At 37.9% G+C, this 26,760-nt stretch overlaps 1 protein-coding gene across 13 annotated transcripts in view; it reads left to right on the top strand.

Annotated features, from left to right (window-relative positions):
- PARPBP (PARP1 binding protein) overlaps positions 1-26,760 on the top strand; it is a 289,156-nt gene that overhangs the window by 135,017 nt on the left and 127,379 nt on the right. For 11 of the 13 annotated variants that reach the window (XR_008437136.1, XR_008437137.1, XR_008437132.1 and 8 more), the window contains one exon: positions 5,023-5,672. The gene's annotated coding sequence lies outside the window, so the exon portion shown is untranslated. Of the gene's footprint in view, positions 1-3,809; positions 3,895-4,914; positions 4,931-5,022; positions 5,673-26,760 lie in introns of those variants that run through there. The other 2 variants (XR_008437142.1, XR_008437140.1) reach the window with 2 other exon arrangements.

Raw genomic sequence — 26,760 nt, 5'->3', positions numbered from 1 at the left:
GCTCTTATTATAATTTCTACCTTTGAATTCTACCTTTGAGCCACTTGAATAGTTTGTCCAACTAGTTCCATGTTTTTCTCTGTGAGATAGGAATAATAGTTACTTTAAGTACTTTGAGACTCATAGAGGGAAAGCAGAGCAAGCCATATTATGTATTTTTTTGGAAAACGTTATCATGGCTGAAAGAACACTTCTGTATGTTTATAGGAAGTGACAAGCTACTGTGTTAACCTTGCACATATTATGTCTCTGTCATCTTCCAAATGTGTTAAGCACAGCTGGAAGAATTCCCAACAGATGCTTCCTTTTACTTATTTTCTTATTTTTTTGTATGACACCATTCACAAGTGTTCTTGTCAAAGCCCTTCTTCACAAAACTTTTTCTGGAATGATTGTTGTACAATACAAGTACAACCAGGTAGGATAAAGGTTTATGCTTCATTACTATTCTGCTTAAAAAAGCAAGGCTGTTATTTGAACTTAAGTAAAAGAGGAGTAACATTTCTAAAAACAGTGAAATGTAACTGGAAAGGGAACTGCATCTCAAGAAGTGGCAGACACCAGTGCCTAGCTTATGTATTACTTAGGATGTAAGGGAACAATTTATTAACTAATCCTTAGTCTAAATATGGACATGACTGGTTTATAGAATAAGGTCCTGGTTTTACATACAGACTCATGAGCATGACATTTTTTCGAGTCTCTGAACCTGCCTATGAGTTGAACCTTGCCCCTGTGCAGAAAAAAAAACCCCTTTCTGGCAAGGTTACTGGCTGGGGTGTTTTTCAGTGGTAATGAGCACCTGCAGTGCTAACTGGACTTCTTTTGGTGCTAGTAGGTGGTAACTACCCTTTAAGATTGGCAAAATCATTTTGAATCCTATGCATTCTTTCTGTGATAGTTCAACCTCTTTTCCTTCAGTGTTATGTAGAATTTTAGATTTAAAAAAAAAAGCCAACAAAGCAAAGAATCATGAATATAAAGGTTTTGTTATATGAAAAAAAGAAAGAAGAAAGTAAGAACACGTGTTTTAACTTTGTTAAAGAAGGTCAAATCCTGTGAGGAGTATCATGAGCTAGAAGTTTAAATGATGAAGAGAAATAAATCTTAAGCTATTTTCTTTCATTGTTTGGAATTTTAGCTTTCCTCACAAAAGATTAAGAGAAGGAGAGCACATTTATTTTGTATTCTGTGTTATCTGTTTAAACAGGCCTTTCCTGTTTCTATGTCTACTTTACAGCTCTCATATTTCAGTTTCCTAAATCCTTATTTTTCTTGCTTTTTTTTTTCTTGTTACATAGGATATTTTCTATATCAAAGATTATTATTGCTTCTTTAAAAAAATGTTACTTTTTGAAAACCTTTTTTATGGACAAGAGCATCAGCATTATGGTAAAGAACTGAATATTGATGCAGTTTTGAGATCATCACACATCATCAATGTTTCAAGACACTGGAATTTTAAAAGCCTAGCAGGCTGTGTAGCAGATTTTATCGGTGGAGCAAAAATCTTTGCTTAGTATTTGATTTTAAAGTTTCTCATTCTTTATAAGTTTCTATTTCCATTCTTTTTTTCCTTTTATACATAAAAGAAAGCATATGTGTAAGCACAGTATCTACCTATATTTTGCTTGTATTTATTTGGGATTTTTTTATACTTTTCTGTCTTTTGATGAATGATTCATATTTTAACAGACCTTTTTTTTTTTTTTTTTTATGTGGCTTTAGTCATTGTAGTGGATCTGTATGGGACGAGGTCATTCAGATTCACAAGTCTGAGCCAGATCAGCTGTGAACACAAGATCACATTTCAGCTAACAAGGCAGAGCAGAATTCAGCACTGATGTGGTTTTGTGCTGGTTGCAGAAAGACGACATGGTATTTCATTCTTCATTGCAGTATAGGGGTGAAGGCAATTGTTATGTGAGCTGGCATAAAGACTGCAGGTACAGAATTAACCTGTCAAACTCCAGCAAATTTTAACAGGCACACTGAATTTTGTTTGAAGCTTTGTGTCATGTATGCTTGGAATATTTTTATCTAGTATTAGAAGCCCTAAAATTCAGTACTAATACTTGAACTGTGGACTCTACAAGATTGGAACATATTGGCTTGGAATCAGTTGATTTTTTAAAATTATAGAAATATTTTTGATACACTTTACAGAAGATGACATTACTCTGATAGGTGCAATAAGTTTCTTTTATTCTAATATTTACTGATAAATTTTATCATTTTCTTCTACTCTAATTCCAGAAACATTGTTTACAGGGAAACAAAGAGTATGCTATGTGCTTTTTGTCTACTTTTTGTTGCGATAGTTATATATGATTCTAGTCATATTGCAAGACATGTAAACTTACTGTTCAGTTCATTACTGGAAAAACATTTGCCTATTTTGCCAGTATTTCTTCCATTATAAGAATCCATCACATTGTTACTGCATAAAAATAACAACCCTTTCACTCTGAATTAAATTATGGGATTTTATGGTTGAAAAATAAAGTGCAGGATATGATAAGATACAGTTGCACCTGAACCCTTTCATCAGCCTCCACTGTGTGTTCAGCCTTTTTCCTGAATGAAAATTGAATGTTTTTGGAAATACTCTGTGGCTCGGTAATAGGACAAAAAGTATGGACTCAAGGCTACCTGAATGAGCACATATTTGGCATCTCCAAGACCACTTTCCAGGCTTGCAAAACATCCTTCTGAATAGCAAGCATATAATTTCTTGGTCTTTGAGCATGGAACTCACTTTTTTTCTTCACAGTTTACTTCTCCTGCCATGAAAATGGTATCTCATTACTATATAGTAAAATTATTATTGCTTCTCTGTGGGTGCACACGGCATGTAGTGCCCAAAGTCTGGAAAACCAGTATTTTGTTCAGTGCCAGACTTACCAGCAGTGTTGAGTTTGGGGGCTGTGCCTACACTTCACTGGGCAGACAACCCAGTCACCACATTTTTTTTGGATATCACAGCAGGGAAGGTCTCACAATGTGGTCAGGTCTTGACTTGAGGCTCAGAATGCACATCTCTGCTGGGGAACTCAGAAGTCCTCCGTTTCACTGTCCTTATGTAGTCACAGGAAACTCACTGACTAAAGATTGCCTGAGAAATAGCCTCCTGAGTTTTTATGTGCCTCAGTCTTCCTGGAGGCAACCATTTAATGACCTCGCACATCAAAAAATCCAATGTGATCCAGGAGCACTGTGTACAAATTACTTGTATGTGCTAAGTGCTACTGGGTTTTCTTGGCTCTCAGGTGACCTGAGGAGTCTAGAGCAATCTTCATTCTAAACACATGGAATGCTTTCACAGCTCAGCAAGCACATGGCCTTTGGCTATCTCACTACTGTATGTGACAATCTAATCAGGGTGTTCTCATGATACAGCTGGGAAGCTCTGTCAAGGAGGTTTGTCTCCTAAAAACAAATGGCTTAACCAACACTTTTATACTCCCTAAAGGTGTGAAGGCATTAACTGATGCCAAAAGCAGGTGTTAATGACAGGTACTAGGTCCCCCATATTATCGTTGTAGTTGCAGATGGCTGGTTTTCATTCTCCTTCCTGTCTTGCACTGGAACATCAAGCTGTGCATAGTGCGAAAAGAGCTGTCATGTTCCACTTGGGCTTTATACAGGGAGATATTTTTAACATTCTGACATAATAAAATAAAATGAAGTCTATATTTGATTTTTTTTTTTTGTCATGTGTGCCACTTTTTAAAAAGCATTGTTTGAATAACAGGTGAGACAGAATGGTTCGACAAAAAGGAAAAAAATTATTTTCTCTTCATTCGCAGTAGTTGCTGGCTTCCTTACTACCCATAGAACTATTAACATGTTTACATGTGAGCTTAAATACTATTCAGAGTTATATGGGTAGCGAAATCTGTCCTCAAAACAACTGCTTGAACTGGTAAGTAATCCTAATATTAATGGAAATGTTCTCAGAATCTTGTCTTACAATACTGTATTTTAAATATCCATATGTGTACATGTCTGGCATGAGTTGATCGTGTGTTATAAGAACCAGCTGAAGTTCATGATGTAACCGTGTTAACACTTTTTAATAGCTTTTTGAGAACACAACACAATTGTGTTAATGATAATCAGTTAAAGACTCTATTTGTTCCAGATGTTACTTTTCTAGGCAAAAACAACAACAACAAAAAAATTCTTCTATATCCCTGCTTAATATCAAGTAGTCAGAAAAGTCCTAATGTGAACCTAATCTCTTTCTTTAGATAACATACTACTGAGCCATAGCTTGAACTGGATATGTGAATACAATTGTGAAAGAAACACAGATGCCTAGAAAAGCTTTTTTTTTTTCTGGCATGGATCTTTAGTTCCCAGTGGCCTAAAGTCCCACACCACAAAATCACTATAATTGGCATGGCTGGCAACTTCTTCTGTCATTGTCAAACAGATCTTTTACAGTAAATTTGTAGGAACTCTGAAACTGAGCTAATACCAGAAGTATCAAAAGAGAAAAAAGAAAGCAAACCACACACAGATTCAAGTATACCATTAAATGACTGACTTTTGATAAACTGTACTATTAAGTGACCTATATCAACAAAAAAAGACACATTTATTTATTAGTTGCTTACATTTCAAAGGGTCATCCAAGATAAACTTGACATTTAATGCCTCATCAATAAGAAGGGTACATTTTATTAGACTTATAATAAATAGACATGTCCAGGCTTGTTACTAATGTTAAATAAACATTTATCTTAAAGAATATATCCTCAGGAAAGAAAAGAATCTGCAAATTTGGAGGTGGAGAAACATTATACATGTAAGTCTATGCTGCAGTAGTAGCTCAAAAATATCTTTAGTTATTACAGTAGACTACAAGAAATACCTTCTTCTAGGGCTTTTCATTCCTGCATGAAACAGGAACAGGTATGATGGCCCAGAAATTCTCCTGCACTAGGACAACGAAGGAAGGATGTTCACGATGTGTTCCAGATTCCTGCTGTTATGTTCTTCTCTGCATTGCTCCAGAGAATCCCTGCAATTAAGACATCTGAGGCAGAGGACGTACACAAGACCGCAATTAACGTGTGACTGCATGAGATGACCACACGACTTTCAGCCTTGCTGTTCACATTCACAGGATGTCCTTGGCATGCAGTCAGCTCCTGTAAGGATACTTCCTCCTTTCTTTGCTCTACGCCATAAACACTCTGATCCGTCACCCTGCTTTTCACAAAGGAGCCTTCTCATTGCTGCCCTTAAACATTGCCATTGGCCTTTCTCTGACTGCGTGCTACTGGTCATGGCATTGAAGAGGCGTGAAGAAGGGAGCAGGAGGCTCCAAGAAAGGAGCTGACCCTACTGCCCAGAAGGAAAGCAGTATTGTTCTGCCCTGGTGCTAGCCATTCTTGGCCTGCTTTGCCGGTATCCCCTGTCCTTCCCAAAGAGGTGACTACAAGGAATTTAGCTACATGGAACAGGTGCCATACATCTGCTGGGATTTCCTCCAATTTAGTCAAAGAACAAGGGCATTGCCTGTGAAGCAGGTGGACTGGCAGTGTGGAGAGTGCTGTAAGGATCACTCAGCTCTTCAAAATGCCTGTGGGGAGAGCATGGATTGCCACTGTTGATACAAATACAGGGAAGACCTTGACCTTGGTGGATACTGCTCTTGCAAGGTAAGGGAGATATGCCATTTGTACCAACATATATTGGGCATTAGGCCAAAGTAATAGTCTCTTTGCAAACAGCAGAACCCTTTTTTTTTTTTTTTTTTATCAAGTGTAAAAGTCACTTCTGTTTCTCAATTCCACTTCTGTTTTACAATTTAAGATGATTTTATTAGCCTTACATGAATAAAGGAGTTGTAAAATATTGTAAAATCTGAAAGACAGGCCATTTTTTCTCTGTTATTAAATACAAAACACTTTTGCCCAAAAGGCATAAAATTATTTCTGCCAATACAGACAGAATCTATATAAAAAGACTACTCATATTAATCACAGTCAGATTAAGTACTGACTTTTTTTAGAAGCACTATAACATGTTTAGGCCCTTGATAGGCTGCCGTATTTTGATGTTTTTATGTGTTAGCAAATTTTGCAGTTCAGGGAAAACCAGAGAATTGAAATACCAGTCATGCAGTGACAAGGTTGTTTTTTTCCAAAGTATTTAAGAAAAAAAATTTCATCCCCTAACAGCCTTATGTTTTTGTGAAAGAGCAATGGGCAAAGAGTGAGTGCCCCTAGCCTTCTCTGTCATGCAGACCGTTGTATTCTCCACTGACTGTCCATTAAAAAATATCTTTTATCAGATTTTCTGCATATGACTGTGAACAGAATGTCCTGCATAGGGAACAGTGGCCATGTAGACAGGAGAGATGTTCCACTGACTTTAACTGCATCCTCATGACTGTAGACCTGGATATCTGATTCACTGAATTTCCCCTCCCAGGAAATGATGTACTCCACTTCCTTTTGTTTGTCCCAGTGTCATGGTCACACCTTCTCTCCAAAGGGAAAAAATGTCCGCCAGTGAGTTTGGTCTGTTCAGCAGGGCTTTGGAAAGGACATATCTTACGTAGAGCTACAGGGGTTAAGCAGTCTGATATGAGATGAGGGCAGGATGGGCTGTGCTGTGTTAGGCGTGATGTTTTGGAATACTGGGGTGGGCTGGCAGGAATGCAGATCATCTAAGTTGTGTAAGGAATTCAGAGCATGCTGGAGGAAAATTCTCTTAAGGTTTATTTCTTGACATTAAAGCTGCAATGCTCTCAGTTTCACATAAAGGAGACGTGAAGTGCTAGACAATGTGGGCAGTCAGAGAGTCTGGTCTTGAGTATGTTGCTGAAACTGTAACAAGGCAAACTGTAACTGCAGCACAGCAGTTGACTTGACTGGTTCTGGCCATAGCCCTGGCATGGGTGTTTTAACATGTGCCAAGCTGATTATAGTCTGCAGGAGACTATGTGCCAACTGAGAATTGCTGGAAGGCAGGCCAACATCAAAACAGTTAGAGGGTAAACTGCTTGTTGACTTTGTGAGTGACTTCTGGGAAGAGGGGCAGCCTCTGGCAGCCTCTGAAATTGCTGAGAATGGAAGGAAGTCCTCTCAGAAATGTAGTTTAGGGTGGTTATGAGAAAAAATAACCCTTGAGCTTCTTTGAGAGAAGAGTTGTGGGAAAGATAAAGGGAATACATGGACTCAGTGTGGGGGAAGGGAATGAAGAAACTTGCTGGGTTTGTTAGGAAATTGGTTCATTTTGCCTTGTTCACTCCAGTTCAGTCTGGAGGATTGGGACCTTGTATCAGCCAGTGAAATCAGGAGGGTTTGGAAAACATTGGTCCTTATTTGCCACAAAAGCCAAAAAGAGAATGTATATAAGTACAGGCTTTTAATAAAAATGGGCACGCATCATGCAGATACCCTTGTGCTTTACTCTTTCTGCTGGTAATAGATTGACCAACACCCCTCAGTTTATCCTTGCCAGTTTTCTTAATAGGGACTGAAATCCATAAGTCATAGCTGTGTTTCTTGGCTTTGGTCTGTGATTAAAATCATTGCAGATGGAGCAGGAGTGGATAGGTAAGCTTGTGGTACTTAAATCCAGGCATTTATTAATGATAAATTGCATTTAGTTCATTAGATCAATCTCTCTGAGCATTTTTTCTTCTGCCCTCAATTCCCTGTATCGCTAGAACCAAAGGGAGTTGTAGTGTCTGCATGTTTTTAAAATAAACAGAAAAATCCTTGATGGTGTGGACTAGATGTTCCTGATAACATGCTGCCAACAGAAAAGTTCTCATCCTTGAAGAAAGTTTTTCAAGTGGTCATGACACTCTCAATCGCGTAAGCCTCTCTTCAGAACAGACATTCGGTGCCCTCAAATGACTCTTCAGACTTGGCTCAGAAGCAGGCTGACACAAAAGGGGCTAATTAACACACACATTTTCATGTGGAGGAATCTGGTTTCCAAACAGATTTTTACCAGTAATATAGCTGACAAGCTGAATCTACTAGGACTGTTTCTTCCATCCAATTTCAATGAAAATGGGAACAAGGGATAGGAGAAAGAGACATTTCATTCCAGTGATGGTACAGACATGTTGGATTCCTTTGAGCCCAACTTCTGTCATATTTCTTCTTAAATGGAGCAATGCACAAAATATAAGAGGCAACAAATTAAAATACAGATGTTGCAAGTGCCATTTACACATCCAGAGAAAATGTGGGTATGAACATTTCAGGAGTATATATGCATTTATGGAGAAGATACAGAACAGGGGTAAAAAAGTGGTTCTACATTATAGCACTGGCATATTATAAACTCAATTTTTCACTTCTGCTATAGACTTCAGATCCTGTAATTCTCTTATAATGGTAGCAGCAGTATAGCCCTACTCTGCACAAAATATTTTAAGACTGGCTGTGTGTCTGTCCAGACAATTGTGACAGGACTTTGAGGCAAAACAGTGCAATTAGTAGAATGCAAAATTCAAACACTTCCTCTACTCCCTCACACTCCCCCAACACCAGTTATGAGAACACATCCTTAATGTGCAGGGCCTTGGGCTCTCCTACTTAATTCATGTTCTCTCTATTCCGCCTAGACTCTGAATCAATTATTAATTTGCTGTCACCTTTATGGAAAATTATACATATACCTCTCTCCCACCACAGAAAAAACTACCAAGTGTTGATAGCTAATTGCTCCAGATTAATCCACTGCCCCTAGCCCTGTATCTGGCAGGGCATTGTAGTGGCTTCTAGTAAAGGGCTCTGGAGATATGAAGAGATTTTCACACGTTTTGGTGAAACAAGGAGTCCATTGTAACATTGTGCCCTTTGGATCAAGAGTAAAGAAATTACTATTTTGTCAGTTTATCAAAGGAAAATTAGAGTTCCTTAGACATCAGTTACATTGAATCTGAGCCTTTAATCATACTGACAAGAAAAGATAGAGAATTTCAGCTAAAGAATGTGTTCATGGCCTTAATGTTGGGTGGTTGGTATTTAACTCTGTGTAAACTCCTGATTTTTACTGGGAAGAGTTTTAACTCACTCAAGTTGTGTACTTCTGTATAATTTCAGTTTAAAGTATTCTATATCACTCTATCCATTCATTACATATGGTAGACTGGATCACTCCAAAGACTATTAGATATAATTCTGGAAATGCTTCATTCACAAACCTGTTTGGTTTGCATCCAGCAATACAAGGAACTCGAACAGCAGTTTGGGGGGGGGAAAAAGTTGTGATTCTCAATGACACTGGCTGGGCAGTCTTTATTCCATGTGAAACTCTATTTGCAGTATGACCAAATATTAATATACTGAAAGCTGTTATTAATGGGTGCTGGACCAAATCCCAGAAAAACCTTTAGGAAATGCTTAATGAAAAAAAGTGTTGAACTTGAGGCTTATCTTTGAGAAAGTAAGAGAATGCTAAGTGGAAATTATATGTAAACAGAAGATGACCTGGTTAATACATGAATTACTATGCAGTTATTTCAGATTACAGGCTTTTCCATGTCTGACCAATGGAAAAATGTACAAACAAATTATAATTGCAGAAAGAAAGCCTCCTGGACAAACAGCTGGGGGTAATTATGAGACTATGACCAAGCCATCAACAGTGTAGGTGTTACTTTCAGTTTGGAGCCAAAGGGAAAAGGAGGCAGTTAAAAAAGTGCCCTGGGGAGGAGTAGGATGGAGCTGTAAATACAATAACAAAGAGGGGCCACTTTAAAAAATAGTAGTAGCAGTAGAGAGCATACAAGGAATAAAAAATATACATGTTCAAAAGAAAAACAGATTTTTAGAAGCAGAAAAGTGGAGAAATAGCTTAGGAGTTGTCCAAACTCGAGTCAGATGTTACAATCCCCCTACCCACCAGCAAAATCTAAATAAAATATGTATCTAATTTTCTTTTCTACTCTTCCTAGAGTGGGTTTGTGACACTCTTCTCTCTTGCCCTATCGTTTCCTTTTTTCTCCTTCTGAATAATTTGCAGTGCACCACAAGTTTTTTTGATTCCCCTGTGTTATGTGCTATTCTTCACTTTTATTGATGTGCACTTTCTTGGATTGTCTGCATCCTTTAGCATTATTTCTTCTTTTTACTGCTGTTTACTCACTCTACCATACTGAGGATTTGTAATAATGAACTTCTGGTGGAATGAGGTATACAAGAGACTTTTCTTAAAAAACCTTTGCTTCTAATTAAACTATTTTTTTTTTTTTTTTTTTTTTTTTTTTTTTTTTTTTTTTTTTTTTTTTTTTTTTGCTATGAGGGCTGTCCAATCATTGAATGCCATGGGTGTAACTTCTGCCATATAACATGAATAGGTATTCAATAAAAGTTTAACATTGTGGACAGATACGTTTTGGACAGATATAGTCATCTACTTTACTTTTCTTATGGCCTTTACTCAACAGAACAGTGTTAGATTTAGTATTGCTAAATGAGAGGACTGAAATTGCCCATTCTACAGTGATGTAAGATGCAGAAAGAGATTTATCAGAGTTGTTGATCCAGAAAGAGTAATTTTTCTTTCTGAACCCTTAAAAATGTAAGCAAGACTGACCAGTTCCAGGCCCTGAAGGAACTATGGGATAAAATTCAGTCTCTCATTCAGAACCAAGGAAAATAATTATGACAGAAGGTCAGTATGCATTCCTACAGAAAATAGGTAATGAGAATCAAAGAAGCTAAGTCCTGTCACTAAGTCTCATCTGAAACACCTGATGCAAGCAGATAAGTAGCTCCCTAGTTTTGTTACAACTTGATCAAAGTACAGCGGAATTTTGGTTGATTTTGAATTATAGACATTCTGCTATGTGTTCTACCTTCAAACTAGTGGGGTTTTTTTTCCATTTCATAAATTGCCTGTTCAGATTTTGTAGCTTGCTTCTTGCCTTTGGACCTACTGGTTAGCACTCTGAAATACTGGTTTATAATTTGATTGGCACTAGGAGACATCAGGTACACCACATGTAGGTTTTAAGCCTACACAACAAGCCTAAATTCTTGTAGGAAGCACCATACAAATGCCAGAAATCTTTTTTACAAAAAAGTCTTGAAGGCTGTTGAAAGAAAATGTTGAGCTACGAGAAACAAAAAAATTTTTAAAAATGTAAATTTAACTTGTTATGTTGGTGTGGACTGAGAGTGTATTCCACTCTTTGGGAGGTGTCAAGTTGAGCATGCTATCTTAACCACAGCCCTTTATAGTGGCTGAGTTCTAAACTTGACCCAAGTGCATGTTTAGCCAGATGTCACTTGCGATTACAGGAATTTGGACTGACTTTCAACTAAACCACAAACCTGGATGAATGAATGTTGTTCCAGATGCATTATCTCATAATCCTAAAGAAAATAACATCTCAGATGAAAGGACTATAGGACTTTCCTTTGTATGAGCTTTGAAAGCTAAGGCTAATCCTGAGATCACTGAAAAGATTTAACGTACCACTGCATGAAATTTTAGCCAAACAGAACTTAAGAGCTCTAATACTTTTAGAATCCCCTCCAATTAGTAAAAGAATATTCAAAATTAATTGAACTGGAAACAATGATCTTGAAACTTACAACTATTTCTCACTTTAAAATGTTTCAATGCATTTTTTATGCTTGTTAGCTTACATTGTGCTAGTAACATCTTGATCATGCATGGGATATGCTGCATTGTGGGGAACTCTTTACACATACTGTTATGCAGAAAGGTCCCAGAGATAATAAAATTCAATAGTCATAGAATCTTTTAGGTTGGAGAAGATCTTTGAGTCCAACCATTAACCCACTGTCAAGTCAAAATTTGTTGACATAAAGATTTGCATTGAACATCTGGAGAAAAGGGGACTGGGAGAAGGACAGCAAATGTTTTGGGGAGCTTCAGTCAATAAATAGCCACTGTACTGTTGCCTTTCTGCCCAGTCTGGAAATGAAACTTGAGGTAATTTTGGCAAGGAGATAATATAAAAGAGGATCTTTAACAAAGGCCTTCAAAGACAGTTACAGGAAGATGTCCACAAAAGCCCACCCCTACAGGGATGAGTACACATTTATAGGTTTTAGGAAATTAACATAATTGAATAAAAGCACCAATTAGGAGGACAAGTGGTGATGCAATTCCCCGCCCAGGTCAAGCCCCTTATCCGGAGAACTCCCTTCAGCACTAGCTGTACTTTGTCCATGAGAATGTATCTCAAAGACTTGGTCCCCAGGAAGAACCAAGATAGCACTGGGGCTCTGTACCTCCCAGGGCTTGGAGCTCTGGAATTTGTTCTGCCTTTCTGCTTAGGAAAGGCCATGGAAAATTACTGGGAAAACTAACTACTAATACAATGGGTGACAGAGTTATAAATATAGTTGTGAAGAATACAGAGAACATTTAAAAGAAAAAAGGCAAAACCCAAACGGCATCAGTACATTTCTGATCTTATATGTGTGTCTATACATGATTAATATTGTCAATCTTACTATTCTGCTCTTCAGAAGACACTCCAGGTCACTAGTTTAGTTTCTGGTTTCTAGCTTAAGACTTTGGATGAAATCTTCTCCCCCACAAAATATTCCAGAAGACATGAAAATAAGCAGGGCTTTCAAATAGACATGTTAGACCTGTATGCTCAGTGCACAGCTGAAGGTTCACTGTAGTCATTACTATGCTGTCAACCTGGATTTCAAATCAAGTTATGGTGTGTTAACATGATGTCTTCTGTCAGCTGAACTATTGCAAATCTAAGTGGGTCTTCTTAGCCTCTAGATGAGCAGAAATGAGTCTCAGTTTTAGTTGTTTATTATTGCAGACTGATCTAAGTCACAGTAATTTCCCGTTGTTTCTGGCAGAGTGAACTGGCAAAGATCATGTGTTGTACAATAATTTGTCAAGCAACTTGATGGTGTGTCTGAGTCTTTTATGAGAGCTATCCGAGATATTCTAAAAATTGTATGCCTGGTAAAACTTACAGAGCAAGCTGATTTATAGGCAGATGCAATAATTAACAAAAGTAGGCCAGTTTTCTCAATGGTGGGACAATGTGTTGGATTACTGGAATAACAGAATTAAAACAGGGAAAATAACATGTATTTCCCTAAAAGACTGTGAGTATCTTTGGTTGATTCCTTTGGTGTGACCAGAAGTGGGTAAGAGTTTTTGAACTCCAATTGCAGAAGCAGCCAGAAAATGAATGCATATAGAGGGATGTGAAACAGTGACATGGGCTAAGCATACAAGAACTGGAAATCAGTTATGCTGAAGATATTACTGTTAATATCTTAGATAAAAATATTTGGGTTTGCTCACAGTACATATACCTTTGAGATGTATGTATTAAGCTAATGATGAAGGATTAGGTATTAAATTAGGCAGCTAATTCATACATGTTTGTGTGAAAAAAAAAAATATATATATATTCTCTTAGCTGGAATTTGACACCTTGTTGTAGATAAAGTGTATGAGCGTCTCTTTCTGATGCCAAACAGAAGTCTCCAATAATGGCCAGCAATTTTATAATGAGCATCACAGATATGAGTAGCTATTCCTTCCAAGTGTACCCTTTTGTAGGAGAAATAAGAGTCTGCTAACATGACATTCAAATACTTCCTTTCCCTCTTTAACCTGCAGCAGCCAAGTAGGTCTCTTCTCATTGACTGTTTACATAGCTAATCCTTTCTCACCATGAACAATTTAAGATAAATGACACCTCTTCAGTGAAATAAACTTTATTCTGCTTTTGTTTCATGATTTATTTAAACTCAGGTTATCAGGTTATTTAAACTCAGCTCTTATCATCTTGGGAAGAATAGGGAGAATAAGCAATTACTGGCTTTGATAAGAATAGCTAGTGCAAGAATCACCTGAAGTAGATTTATATTCTTTACCTGTGCAACATAAATCAGAAAACATAGCTGTCACACAATTCAAGGTTTGTTTTCCACATATACGTATAAGTTAGCTACAGGAATGCTTTGATAGTGTTTTCTAAATGTGGTGTAACACTGCCGAGGAAATAATAATTTAAGAATGCTGAGGTAGCCATTCAATGTCATTGCAAGGCTGCTCTAAAAAAACCTTTGAAAAGTCATGGCAGTTGGACAAAATTCTCAAGGACTGGCAGACAGCAAAAACACTCCTGTTTTCAAGAAGGATGAAAAAAAGCAGCTGATATTTTTTATTTTGACTTTTATAAGGCTTTCAACACTCCTGTAATAGCTCCTATAATATCTGCATAGACAAAGGTGGAGTTTGGATGATGTAGTGAGGTGGATTGAAGACTGGCTGAACTGCTGGGATCAAAGGGAAGCAGTGTGAAGCTGTACTGGAGGGTAGTCATGATTTGTGTGCTCCAAGACTGGGATAGTGGAGCAAAAACTGTTAAACTTCTTCACTTATGATCTGGATAAAGGGGCAGAGTGCACACACAGCAAGTTCGTGGATGATGCAAAATTAGAATGATTAACACACTAAATGGTTGTGCTGCCTTTTAGAGAGGCTTTGACAGGCTAGAGAAGTGGGTCAACAGAAATCTCATTATTTATAACAAAGAGAAATGTAAAGTCCTGTGTACCTGTGAAGCTTCATGGTTTAGAAATAGTGTTCTCCAACTTAATTTTTCCCACTGAAAGCACTCCAAGACTCTTATTTGCTCCTTGCAGTTGGCTGGAGAGGAGAATTGTAGGCACAAAAGGTAAGGATCACGGGCTGAGGTAAGAGCAATTTACTGGAAGCAGCAATGAAATTAGTAAACAAACAGTAACAGCAACAATGCTAGTGACAGAGGGCAGAAGAAAAGAAAATGTTATTGCTCACTGCAGCCACACCCGACCATAGACAATTCCACACAGCTCCTGCTGCCACACTCCCCTACGGCTCCCTCTGGCTCTCACAGGCCTACCACACAGCTCCCTCTACCATGCTTTACCCCACTGGAAGGAGCCCCTTCTCCCCAGAAGAGAGAACCTTCCCCACCTGGAGTGGTTTGGAATAACTTCTGGGTCCTGGTCATTCCCTCTCTTGGCTACTGCAAAATACAGCCCTGTCCTGGCCAGGACCAGAACAAAGGAATAGCCCCATTCACCAACACTGGCTGGAGACCAACCAGTTGGAAATCAGCTTTCCAGAAAATAACTTTGTGCCCTGAGGATTCTGGTGGACAAATGGACCATGGGCTAAGATTGTGGCCCTGTGGTAAAGAAGGCCTGCCACGTTCTGGGCTGTATTAGCCAAATAATTTCCAGAAGATGGAGGGAAGTGGTCCTTTCCCTTTTTCCACTCTAGTTCTGGATTTCCCTATATACCAAAAGGGTACTGTTGTGCATGTTGATAAAGGGTATGAAGATGATTTAGGGACTGGAGCATCTGACATGTGGATGAGAACTAGAATTGGTAAACCTAGAGAGGTCTTAGAGAGATATTTTCAAAGTGGAAAAGGGGGAGAAGGAGCGAGAACAAAGTTGGGTTCTTCTTACTGATTTCCTGTTAAAAGATAGGAAGCCATGGAAACAAACCGAAACACAATATATTTAGGTAAAACATAAGAGAAAGGTTTTCAGTGTGAGTGTGTTCAAAGGCTGGAAGAAGTTGCCCACGGAGATTGCAGAGTCTCTGTTCTTGGAGACATTCAAACCCCCATGGACAGAGTACCAAACAAGGAGATTTAGTTGACCTTACTCAAACCAAAAGGATGGTGTGTAAGGGGAGAACAGCTAATATTTTTAGAGGATTAATAAACAATATTCAGAAGTTTCTTCCAGTCCCAATGATTCTATCATTCTGTGAAATGACTTTCAAGAACTACACTTTCCATGCACTCTTCACAAACTATGAAGCCTAGGAGGTTGGCGTACCACTGTCATGACTTACATGACCAAAATACTCAGAAAATCTGTCTGATTAAGCAAAATATTTTGTGGACTACAGTGCACAAAAATTTAACCTTGACCTTTTTCCTGAGGTTGGGACAAATTGGTTATGCACACAGGTAGCAGAGAAGTATGGGCAGGGCGGTTTTTGGAAGAAGCCCATTTTGTTTCCACTTCTATAGAGCCTGTGGGAAAGTTTTGACAGTTGTCTTGGCGTTCAGTTGTTTACAGGAAACCGTATGCAAGACATGCAAAGCAAAAGTCTGAAACAGTTGAGCATTCTTCACTTTTCATGAGAATACATTCCTACAGAAAAAGTAAACAACACATATTGACTTATTAATAAGGTGGAGAATATTTTGCCTCTTAATAAATAAGACTTCTGCTAAAGAAACACCTCCCATTCCCTGTGAAATACCCTACAGGGTATTTCAGAAATTGAATAGAGCTACATTTCTAATTCTCAGTATTAACTTATTTAGGATAACTTTTTCTTCTTTCTTATATGGAGACAAATAGCTGGCTAAAGCATACTATTATTACTAATTTGGCTCAAGTCACAATTATGATGTTCAAAACTAGACAGTACTTCTACAAATATCTTGCTTTTTTTGCTGTCTGAAGTTTTATATGTTTTAACTTTCAGCAGTAAATGTGTCACTCATCCAGAAGCTTTATCCAAAAGTCATAGTTGGCACACACTCCATTATACCAAATAATACCAAATAATGAAGAAGAATGGAGACTGATTATTAATGCAAAATGGCTTGAATAAGCAAATTAATAGAATGACAAAAATAGATTAAATAATTGAGTCTCAGAGGGGATGTTAAAATGTACGTCTTACATAAATAAAAAATGAAGTGGTTATGACACAGAATGAGTCATCCTGTGAATAAGAGGAAGATGAATTCAAATGTTATTTGCCAGTAGTAATAGATGGTACCACTCCGGTTCTGTCAATCTGCTAAATAATAAAGATGGACCTAATACAGGAAGTCAGTAGGAGTTTGGCTTGGCTAAGGAAAGTAGCATAGAGCACTAGGAAATTAATGAATTTAAATATGAAATATCTGTTGTGTTGCCCTACATTCTAATCCTGTCTCCTGTGAATCAACTAGCTAAATAATTATTAGCATCAATGAGAACAGGGAAGGACCTCCTCTCCTCTGGTACAAATTAATTTCCTTGTTAGATGGAAAGTAAAATTTAAAGTAATCTGCAAATAGCCCATAAAATGTTAATTTTTATCAAAATAGTAAAATCTTAACAGATTTTTTTTTTAGTAATGTCTGTCAGTGAAGGTAGAAATAATGTTCATTTTAGAGTCAGTAGAAATTTAAATTTTTATCATATGCCAGAGGATGCATGAAAGAAATGGCAAACCTATAGGACAAGAGTCATTTAGGTATTAGCATGTAAATAATATTACGTTATCAAATCTGAGTTATATAAATAGGTATTACTACATTCAGTACTGAATATTTCATTATTGGATTAGAAAATGTAAGTTTAATATCAAATGGCATTTCCATATGAATTTCTATGCATAAAATATCACAGATGAAGCCTGAAAGTTGCTGTTGTTTTTAGCCATGTCCAGATTGGATCAGTTTTTTAAATCTTCCTTCTTTGCTCTACATATTAGGCTGAAAAAAACCAGGACAATGACTTCTATTTTATTGATTTTACTAATCTGAATTCTCAAGTTTTACTTTGTCACTGCTAAAGGGAAAGTAAAAGAAGAGGAAATAGTGGCATGGTTTTACTGCACTAAGAGGAGAAAAAAAAATAGAGAAGTAAAAAGAGGCTAGAGAGACAGAGGGGAAATAAGCTTGGCAAAAAAAGTCCTGAAGTGCAGGAAGGTCAGAACGGGAGAGAAAGCTTGGAGGAGACAGATGTGCTTGGGAACAAAAAGGGTAAATGCAATTTCTGGAGTAGAGTGAAGCCTTGGACTCATTAAAGCAGAGAAAACAATCAAGAAGGAGACTTTGGGGAGCAAAGAGAGCAATCACACCTTGGAAAGAAAAAGAGAAAGAAACTGGGAAGTGGGCCTGAAAGAGGAGAGCAGGGGAGAATTGAGAAATGAGGTTTTGGGAGAAGAGATAGGGCTTTGTTAGGATGGAGTTAAGCAAAGAATATTGCTAAAGGCTCCAGCTTTCTGAAATGTCAGCCAAGGTGGCTGTCTGTAAATCTCTGGGTTTATTTATTTGTCTTGCCACAATATATAAAGGAATTTATTTAGTTAGTGAAACACATTTTTCTTGCATTCTGCAGAGCCTATTCTCCCTTTGGTGTACATGCTAATGGGAGGTTGTTGAATAAATCGATAGGAGAACAGATGTCTTTGAGTAGTTTTCCATTGGCAATTTATTCTATTTAGAATTTTTAAGAATATGCAAACTTTTGGAAAAGTTTGCATAGGATATGCCTAGTTCATGCAGGCTGGAAACTCAGAATTTTGTACTTAATTGTGAAATACAGAGGGCTGACAAATGGCTAGATGATATAAGCCTGAATCACTTAATCACTAACATGGTTAGATTGTCAGTGATGTTACTCCACCAGAAAGTGCTCCCCTAGGTGAAAAACAGTTGTCCACTTATTCCGAAGACTATCTTGGACAGTGAATTAAGTAGTCTGGGTAATTAAAGGATTCAGTGAATGCTGAAATAGATTGTTCAGTCTTTGATTTTGGTGTTCAGAGAAGTAAAGAAGTTATGAAAAAAAAGAGAGGGGTTCTGTTAACAGTATAGTTCTTCCATTTAATGTATGAAGTTTCATAGAATTTGTCCAATTGTACAATCAGATAAGCAGCAGGAAAAGAGCCTGCTTCCTTTGCTCATAACAATTAGTATGTCACTTTTTAGGTGGGATACCTGAAGGCAGCAGAAGGCCTTGAAAAGTAATGTACTCTTCTTCATATAAAGATGAAGAGTAGGTAAGGAGTTTAAAAGCTTCTTTCAGTATTTTCCTTCTTTTTCACTGTATATCAGCACAATGCTTTGAAAAGTTTCCTTCCTTGTTTAATCCGATTGTTGGCTTACAACACTGAGCTGCAAACTGAGCTAAACCAAAGCAACCTAAACCCCAATGAATTTGCAGTGCCTCATGTACTAATGCCCACATTTTGTCACAGGTTTCATAATTAGTTAAGTACATAAGAATGTGTTTGTACCTGTTGGCAAATTTATAGCTGATCTGCTCTGAAGACAAAAATGAGAAAAGCAAAATGTTTTCACAGCAACTACCAAAAATACTATTTTTCTTCTAATATGATGTGGCATCTGTTTAATTTTGGGTTAGGATATTAAGAACCAAATATTAAAGACTTCTTTTACTTGGGAAACACACCTTGTTTGGGATCCTAATGCTCTAATTCTGTTCAATTTATATGTAAAAATATACATGTATATGTAAAGTTTTCCCTCACTGAGTGTCACACTGATGCACGCATACATAAATTAGTCTAAAAAGAAGGCAGATGGGTTGCACAAATTCTTTTGGGTTATTGTGATGTGGGTAGAGAGGACAAACTGTTCCTGAAAATGAGAAGGATAAGGGTTCTCTGCCATGTCATTCAGGGGAGGAAAGGATAGACTTAGTGATGTTAGATGCTGGAATTGTCGGGTTCCATGTGTTGAACCAGCTGCCATGAGCAGAGTGGTTCCTGGCATCTGGTATAAATCATCTGCTGGTGGCTGGTACATGGACCCATAATCATCATATCAGAAAGAGGGAAACTTTGTCTGGAGTCCATTCGAATGCTTACTGTTACAAAGGGTCTTTGTCTTTAGCAGGAATTCAAACCCAGGATGAATTGAATTCTGAACTGTTCATTTGAATCTTGGCTGCAGGAAAGATTATTTTCCATATTTTAACTAGTCAAGAAAAGGTAGATGCCATCCTTGTTTTGAATTTTGTCCCTTTGGGGTGCCCATCTCAAAACCAGGCTCAGCAGCTTTTTTCATGTGTGATTGATGCACAAAAGAGGCCGGTATCACAGGACTTGCCTTGCAGCTGACCTCTGTGAGACTGCATCCACAGCCTCCCACGGGGATCTGAGTGAATGCTAGAGCCCCAACAGCTCAAACAACTCTGCCAAGTTGCATCAAGTTTACATTAAAACAAGAAAGAAAAAAAAAAATTCAAACCTTTCAAATGGAGAAACATTTTTTGAATTAAGATTTATTACTTGGTTTCATAATCTGTTACTTGACAGCAGCTGGCTATACAAAGTATGGAGTCTATTGGATTAGTTTATATAACAGATGGTTCTGTTTTCAAATTTACTCCAAAATGTTCAGATGCTTTAGTAAATTAATATTTCCCATCTGATAATAGCTCATGGATTCAGCTTTAATCTTCAGTCTTTCAAAAAAAAAAAAGAATTAATAAAGACCACTGGGAATCATTGACACTCAATTTGAAAATGATAGCCTGGGGAGTGGCAGGGCTGGGGCAAAATGCATAAGACATTGCAGTAAGAGTACTGTACTGAGGTTTAAGCTAAAATCACAGTGTATGCAGTGTTAGTGTGTACTTCTCAAAGTATTTTTATTGGAAAATTTCAAGACCTGTTTAATGTCTTAGTTGTGTACGTTTTATAAAAATCAGTCTTGAAAGAACATAAAGAAAGACCAAGACAATAGGTTCATTAAGCTTCATGAAAGCTCTGTAAAGTGGGTAAGATTATCATTGTAGTGCAACACCTTATTGCAATATAATAATTATAATGAATGGTTCATCCCATATATATATATATATATATTTTATCATTGGAAGAAAAAGAAAAAAGAAATCCAAGACAGCTTTTAAACACCTGCAGGTAGTACAGTGTTGTCTGTTTCTTACTCCGTAGACATATGGAGATGTTCTATGTCTGCATGTCAACCTTATATCAACTTTCATCAATCTTCTTTCTTTGTCTCCACTGACATCTTAAAAAAAAACTTACTAAAGGATGTGAGCAAAATAGGAACTGCAAACAGTGAAGATGCTGTTCCAAAATAAATTTGCTCTCTGTATATAGATGTGATGTGATACCAGTTTATATTACATAGCACTTTTAATTAGGCAGCCTGCTTTGTCTACAGAACTCCATTCTCATTAATGACTATGACAAATGGCACTCATTGGAGATTGGTCTTTATCTGGCAGTTCTTCACAGTCTCATTTTTCAATATATGACTGTATAAATTATTTATTATGTGCCATCCAAACCCTGTCCTCAATATAGAAATTTTAATGTGTACAGAAATATTTCTACTGGGCTCGTGCTTTAGTGCCAGTGGTTCAGTTCAAAGAGAATATGTGACTGCAGACAGGATTTCAGAACCCTGGAATTACGTGCCCAAACTCCACATGTGATGTAAAGGGAGGGTAAAGTTATTTCAGAGGGCTGTGTGGATTGACTCTCAGGTTGAGTAGACTGCTGTTCAGGGATGACACAGGGTTAGTGAAAAGGAAAAATGCACCTAAAATCTTTCCACTGTGAAATCTTAAAAATCTTACTCAAGAGTATGAGATCACACATCCTTGCACTTTGGACAGAAGTCTATCCCTCATCCTTGGTGGAGCATCTAAGTTCTTGCTTTCAATAAAGAGCAGGGAACATTATTATTTCAGAATTTGCCTAGAGGAGGAGGCAGCAAAGGATTTGAGGGTACTCTTACTGTGACGTTGGTTGTGCAACAGTTTACTGGTTAAGCATTCACTTGATCTTTTAGAAATCCAGGTTTCATTATTTTCAGTCTCACTCTGATAGAGGAATAAAAAGTGTGCTCAACAGCCATTCCACTGTGCACTAAAGCAAGTTCTACTCAATAAAGCAAGAAAGAAGACAAGGTGAACCAACATTTCTTAATTTAATGGCTAGGGCATGCAGTTGAGAATGAAGGAGGAAATGAGTGAGCAGCTGCCACTCAAAATAGGGAACATCTATTTTGCTGCTTTTCCCTGTGAGGAATCCTTAAAAAAATTTGAAAAACCTACAATTGAGTGTGGGGCTTTCTGATGCAGGCCTGCTGTTGCCTGGAGCCTAAAGCTCGTCCAGAAAGTTTATGAACATCATCCTTTCATGTTGTGGCAGAGTTTCAAAAGGAGCCAGTGTTTCTACCCTCCCTTCCTTGCATTCCCCAAAGTCTATTGTGTGGAAGTTTTGAGTATGACTCACCTCAGAAGAAAGGGAAAATTGAGACTGTACCTCCTACATACCCAAGGAATGGCATATTGACTAGACTGTTGCCTAACAGGAGGCACTGACCACCTACTTGGTCAGTTAGGTTTCAACAGAAATCAGTGGGAGTAAACTTTTTAATAGATAAAGATGGGAGTTTCTAGAGCCAAATCAGACTAAGGAAAGCATGTTAGATTGAAATAGGCTCTATTTACAGTGACATACCTCTCAGTGAATAAGAAGGAGTAGAATTTTAGACTCTCGTTACACTGTGAGGTTATTGAGACTCTTATGGATATGAGGTGTTTCCAAGATTGGGTTGAAACAGAGGGGTGTTATAGGAGCTCAGAATGATTTCATCTTAGAGACAGTCCTGTCCGGTACGGACTATTTTTATCACAGAACAACAACGGACTTTAGATAAAACAGTGAAAGAACATGAAGTGGCCATGCTGACAGTTTAGTTGACATTATAAGAACAGTGTAAGTGAAGAGTAGAGCTCATCCTGAGGCCTCTTTGGTCTCACTGATCTCGGTTACAGGAATAAGAGCTCAGTACACTTGCTGTGCGGTTTCATGCTGTACAAGAAACAAAGAGCAACCATGTTGTCCACTTCAGAAAATTTCAGATTCTTTGACTTTCCCAGCAGAATCTAAGAGCTGCACCGAGGAGCTGAGGAAAATCAACTCACCCAAGGGAAACTTTAAGTACTCCAGACTTGAGGAGATCCTTCTGCCTCCTGCATATTTCAGTCTCAATGTTAGGTTTTATGGCAGGTAGCTCTCCACATTCAAGAGACAGCCTTGAGCACCATGCACTAAATCAGGCTGGCTTCACTTGGAAGAACTACATTGTCATGGACTTTCGTTGTATCTGTGTATGCACATCACAGCTTCCTAAAGCAGCTTGCAATGCAGTAACACAGGAACAAAGATCAGACCAAAAAACCACAGGACATTCAATCCTGCCATATATGGTGGATCCTCACGTGTGTCATCAGTGGGTCTGGGTTCTTGAACCCAGCTGTTTGGCACTTGAGCTGACAAAGTAATCTGTAGTGGCAGAAGGCTTTTATCTTCCACTAGGGGGGAATGGATACACATACTTTGCTGGTAGGTTAACAAATCTTTGCTAGCTCATGAACAAATTAAGAGACTTGGGGGTAGTAGGTTAACTGGTCGTAAGGCACTGATTAAGAAAGCCATCGCCTAAAACCAGAATCATACCCCGAGAATGATGCCTTGTTTCATTTTATCTGTCTGTATTTCTGTGAGCTTTTGAAGTGCTTAAGTTAATTTTTTTTCTGTGACTAAGAGGGGAAAAAGATGAAAAAGTAGGACTTCAAGGAGAACACTATGTATTACAAGATGCACAATAAAAGTGTATGGATAGATGAAATAGATAATTTTTTGGCGACTGAAAGCTGGGTTCTCAGTTCAAAACCCCTGAGCTGCCCTCACCATAGACACCAGTTCCTGTGCTACACACAATGGCCCAAAGCTCCCTCGGTCCATTCACTGCAGCCAATAGCAGCTGACAGGGCAAACCATCCCAGCTGTTTCTACATCCAGTTACTGTGAAGCAAAGGTGACATGACTGGACACTTAGAAACCTTTCCAAAATCCAAAACAGTGATGTGAATATCCCAGTTCTTGAATATTTTGTGGCTGAAGTTGGGAGAGCTTTTGAGTTTGGGTCTCAGTCAGGCCCTCACTCTTGTGATGACTCCTGGCTTCCCAACAGCCTTATAAATGGGAGCTCTTCTGACTGTGTCTCCTTGGGCCTCAGTTACTGCTCTCAGCTTTTAATTTCCCTATGTGTGTTCATTCTTCTATTAATGCCAGTTCTCCCCCATTTCTCACCCCTGTGGGAATGAATTTTCATTCACTATGATCCTCTCCAGTTCCCACTGTAGTCAACAAGTGCTTTGCTATTGACTTCCATGTAAACAAGATCTGGCCTTTCCTATTTTTTCTCTCTTCACCCACCCACATCTGTCATCTATCTATTCTTATGCTGTTTCTCTAGACCTATTTTTTTTTTAATTCTGTGTCCAATATTATAAACTTCATAATTTTTTAAATATTTCTCTGGCCTCTTTATGCACTGTAATTTGAACCCTTTGCTGTAAACCTCCCTAACTTTTCACACACCCATTCCCTTGTCCCTCTTTCATATTGTTTCTTTTCCAGCCTTTGGCTTTCCTATTTTAACTTCTCTGACTGACATAGGAAACAGAAAAATAAACAAAAGTACTAAGACTTTCATACAGTAGCTCCGTGAGGTGGTGGTTTGAATTCATCAAAGGGTATTCGTTTTTCAAATTTTAATAGCCTGGGTAGGAATCTTGTTCATTATTAATCTGTGTTAGAATTGTAATGAAACACTGTGGTGGTGGTAATTAAATTTCAAGACAGATGGTTCATAAATAAAGAAGCATTTCATAAATATCAAATTACGCCACAATCTTAGCATGTGCAGATTCTCTGTCATTACAGAAATGTGTTAATTATCTCTGGTTATTCATTACAATTTAAGAATGGATAAAGAATAGAAAATGTAGGCATGAAGGAGGGAAATACCTGGAGCACTGAGGTTGTACCTCAGATCTCTTATATGTGAATTTTAGAGGGTTTTGCCTTTTTAATTTAGTGCTCATTTCAGCATGGAAAATTAATGTGTAGTTAAGTAGTACCTGTCTTCAACAGTACGTTTAACTGTGTGTTACACCAACTGCTGAATAGCCTTTTTTCTTGCACCAAGCTCTCTCTTTGAATACTACTCTGTTCCCATTGGTGCTTTCACAGATATGGCAAACTTGAAAACTTATTTCTTTGGATTTTAAAAATGTCTTGAAATGAGACTGATAGGCCTGTAGTTTCCAAGGTCCTGCTTCTTGCCCTTCTTGAAAACTGGGACAATGTTTGCCAAATTCCAGTGAGCTGGGACCTCTCTGGATTCCCAAGACCCCTCAAAAATCATAGAGAGATGTTTTACAATTACTAAAGTGTTGCAGTGAGGTCCATTTTGTGAACTGGAGAGAAGTTTCAGTTATGCATCACTGGCACACAACATTCCTCTAGCATATTTGCATATAAATAGCAGTAGACCCATCTTTGTATTGTATCCATGTTAATATTTTGTGTGTGCAGAGGTGTGCTTTGTTGTGTAATTCCAAATCATGTGGTAAAGTCCAGTCAACACCTTTGGAGATTTAAATGCAAATCAAGTAGTTCTGGCATTTAATTTTTATTAATCACAAAGTAGTCTAAACTTTCTCAGAGTCTGATCTTTTCATCCTAAGCTTATTTGATCTTCATCCAAGTAACCAGCATGATTCAGTATTCTCCCAGGATATAATATTATAGTTTGCAAAGTGATTGTTAAATGCATTAATAATTTCAGTGGGATCATTAATAACATCTCTTGTCAGCGACCTAGCTTGGATAATAACTTTCTTGTGACTTGCATGAAATATTTTTTTTTTCTGGGGGGAAGGGTATTTTCCAGAGGTTTCTAGATGTCTTTCAGTTGTTTTCCAGTGGCTGAAATAGCTCTTAACTGTGGTATATCTTGAGGTTTATGCACTCATTTCTAAGAAAATGTGATAATTGGTTAACCAACCATTCCTCTGTAGTTGTCCTGATTGCTTAACCTGACAACTCCACCAATATTTTCTGTAAATAACAGTAATTATACATATTTTTCATAATAATGTGTCTTGTTGTTACAGAATAATTTAAGGCAGCAAATGTCTAGTGACAGAAATCATTAATCTAATAAAATAGTATGGCAAAGGCATGTCTTGTGGACTGAAAATTAATTTGGCAGAATTTCAGTTTATAAGAGCTATATATTATCATTGCTGGTATTTTCATATCAAGATAGACACTGGATTGCAATGGGTAGCTCTCTGGCTGTTGGCATATTGTAAAGAAACCCAAAATGCAATGTAACTTGGAGAGAGACAGTAATCATCTTCATCTCCCCATTTACTCCTGCTGGTCTGATAGATTACTGTGTGGCAACATTCATCTTGCAGATCACCATATCCTCCTTGAATGGCAGCAAGGAGGATATCTATCCCTGTGCATCTCTACATTCCTTATATTGCTGTCTTCTGTTTACTCTCTGTGGAATAAAGCAAGTCAAACTACTTGCTGCCCACAGTTCATGCAGGGATCCCCCTTCCTTATCTACCTTGTTATGATGTGCAGCAATGGAGTCAAGGGCCGAGGTATTGTCCTTTATCAAAGGAAGTAAGTCAATACAGAAAATTCAGTTGTAGAAACAATTAGCCTGCTAAAACAATGAGAGGGAAATCCCTGCCAAATGTTGATATAACTCACTAGCAACCAGTTCTGTAAGTTGTCTCTGTGCACTGTCTGGTGCAAGCGAGCCAGATTTCACTGTCTTAGGAAAATGAGAAAGTCCTTAGGTAGGTCTGCTTCTAACTGTCCTTCACTGAAACATATTCTGGTTACTCTTCTCTGCTGTCTCTTTCCATCTGATGTGTCAGTGTTGTACAGCTGAAGTGCAAGATTTATTATGTATTATCAGCAGCAGTCCCACCTTTGAGTTTTTTACACACACATTGAAATGGCAGGATGGGTCCATAGCTGTAGACTACAATGGATACTGAGGTTGGTGTTCTTTGCACAGTGAATACAGGTGCAAGATAATTCATTTACTGACCCATCCCTGTTCAAGGCTAGGCTGGATGG

Source organism: Vidua macroura, chromosome 5, assembly GCF_024509145.1.
Source record: "Vidua macroura isolate BioBank_ID:100142 chromosome 5, ASM2450914v1, whole genome shotgun sequence".
Taxonomy (NCBI): Eukaryota; Metazoa; Chordata; class Aves; order Passeriformes; family Viduidae; genus Vidua; species Vidua macroura.
This window is presented reverse-complemented; position numbering and strand designations above follow the sequence as displayed.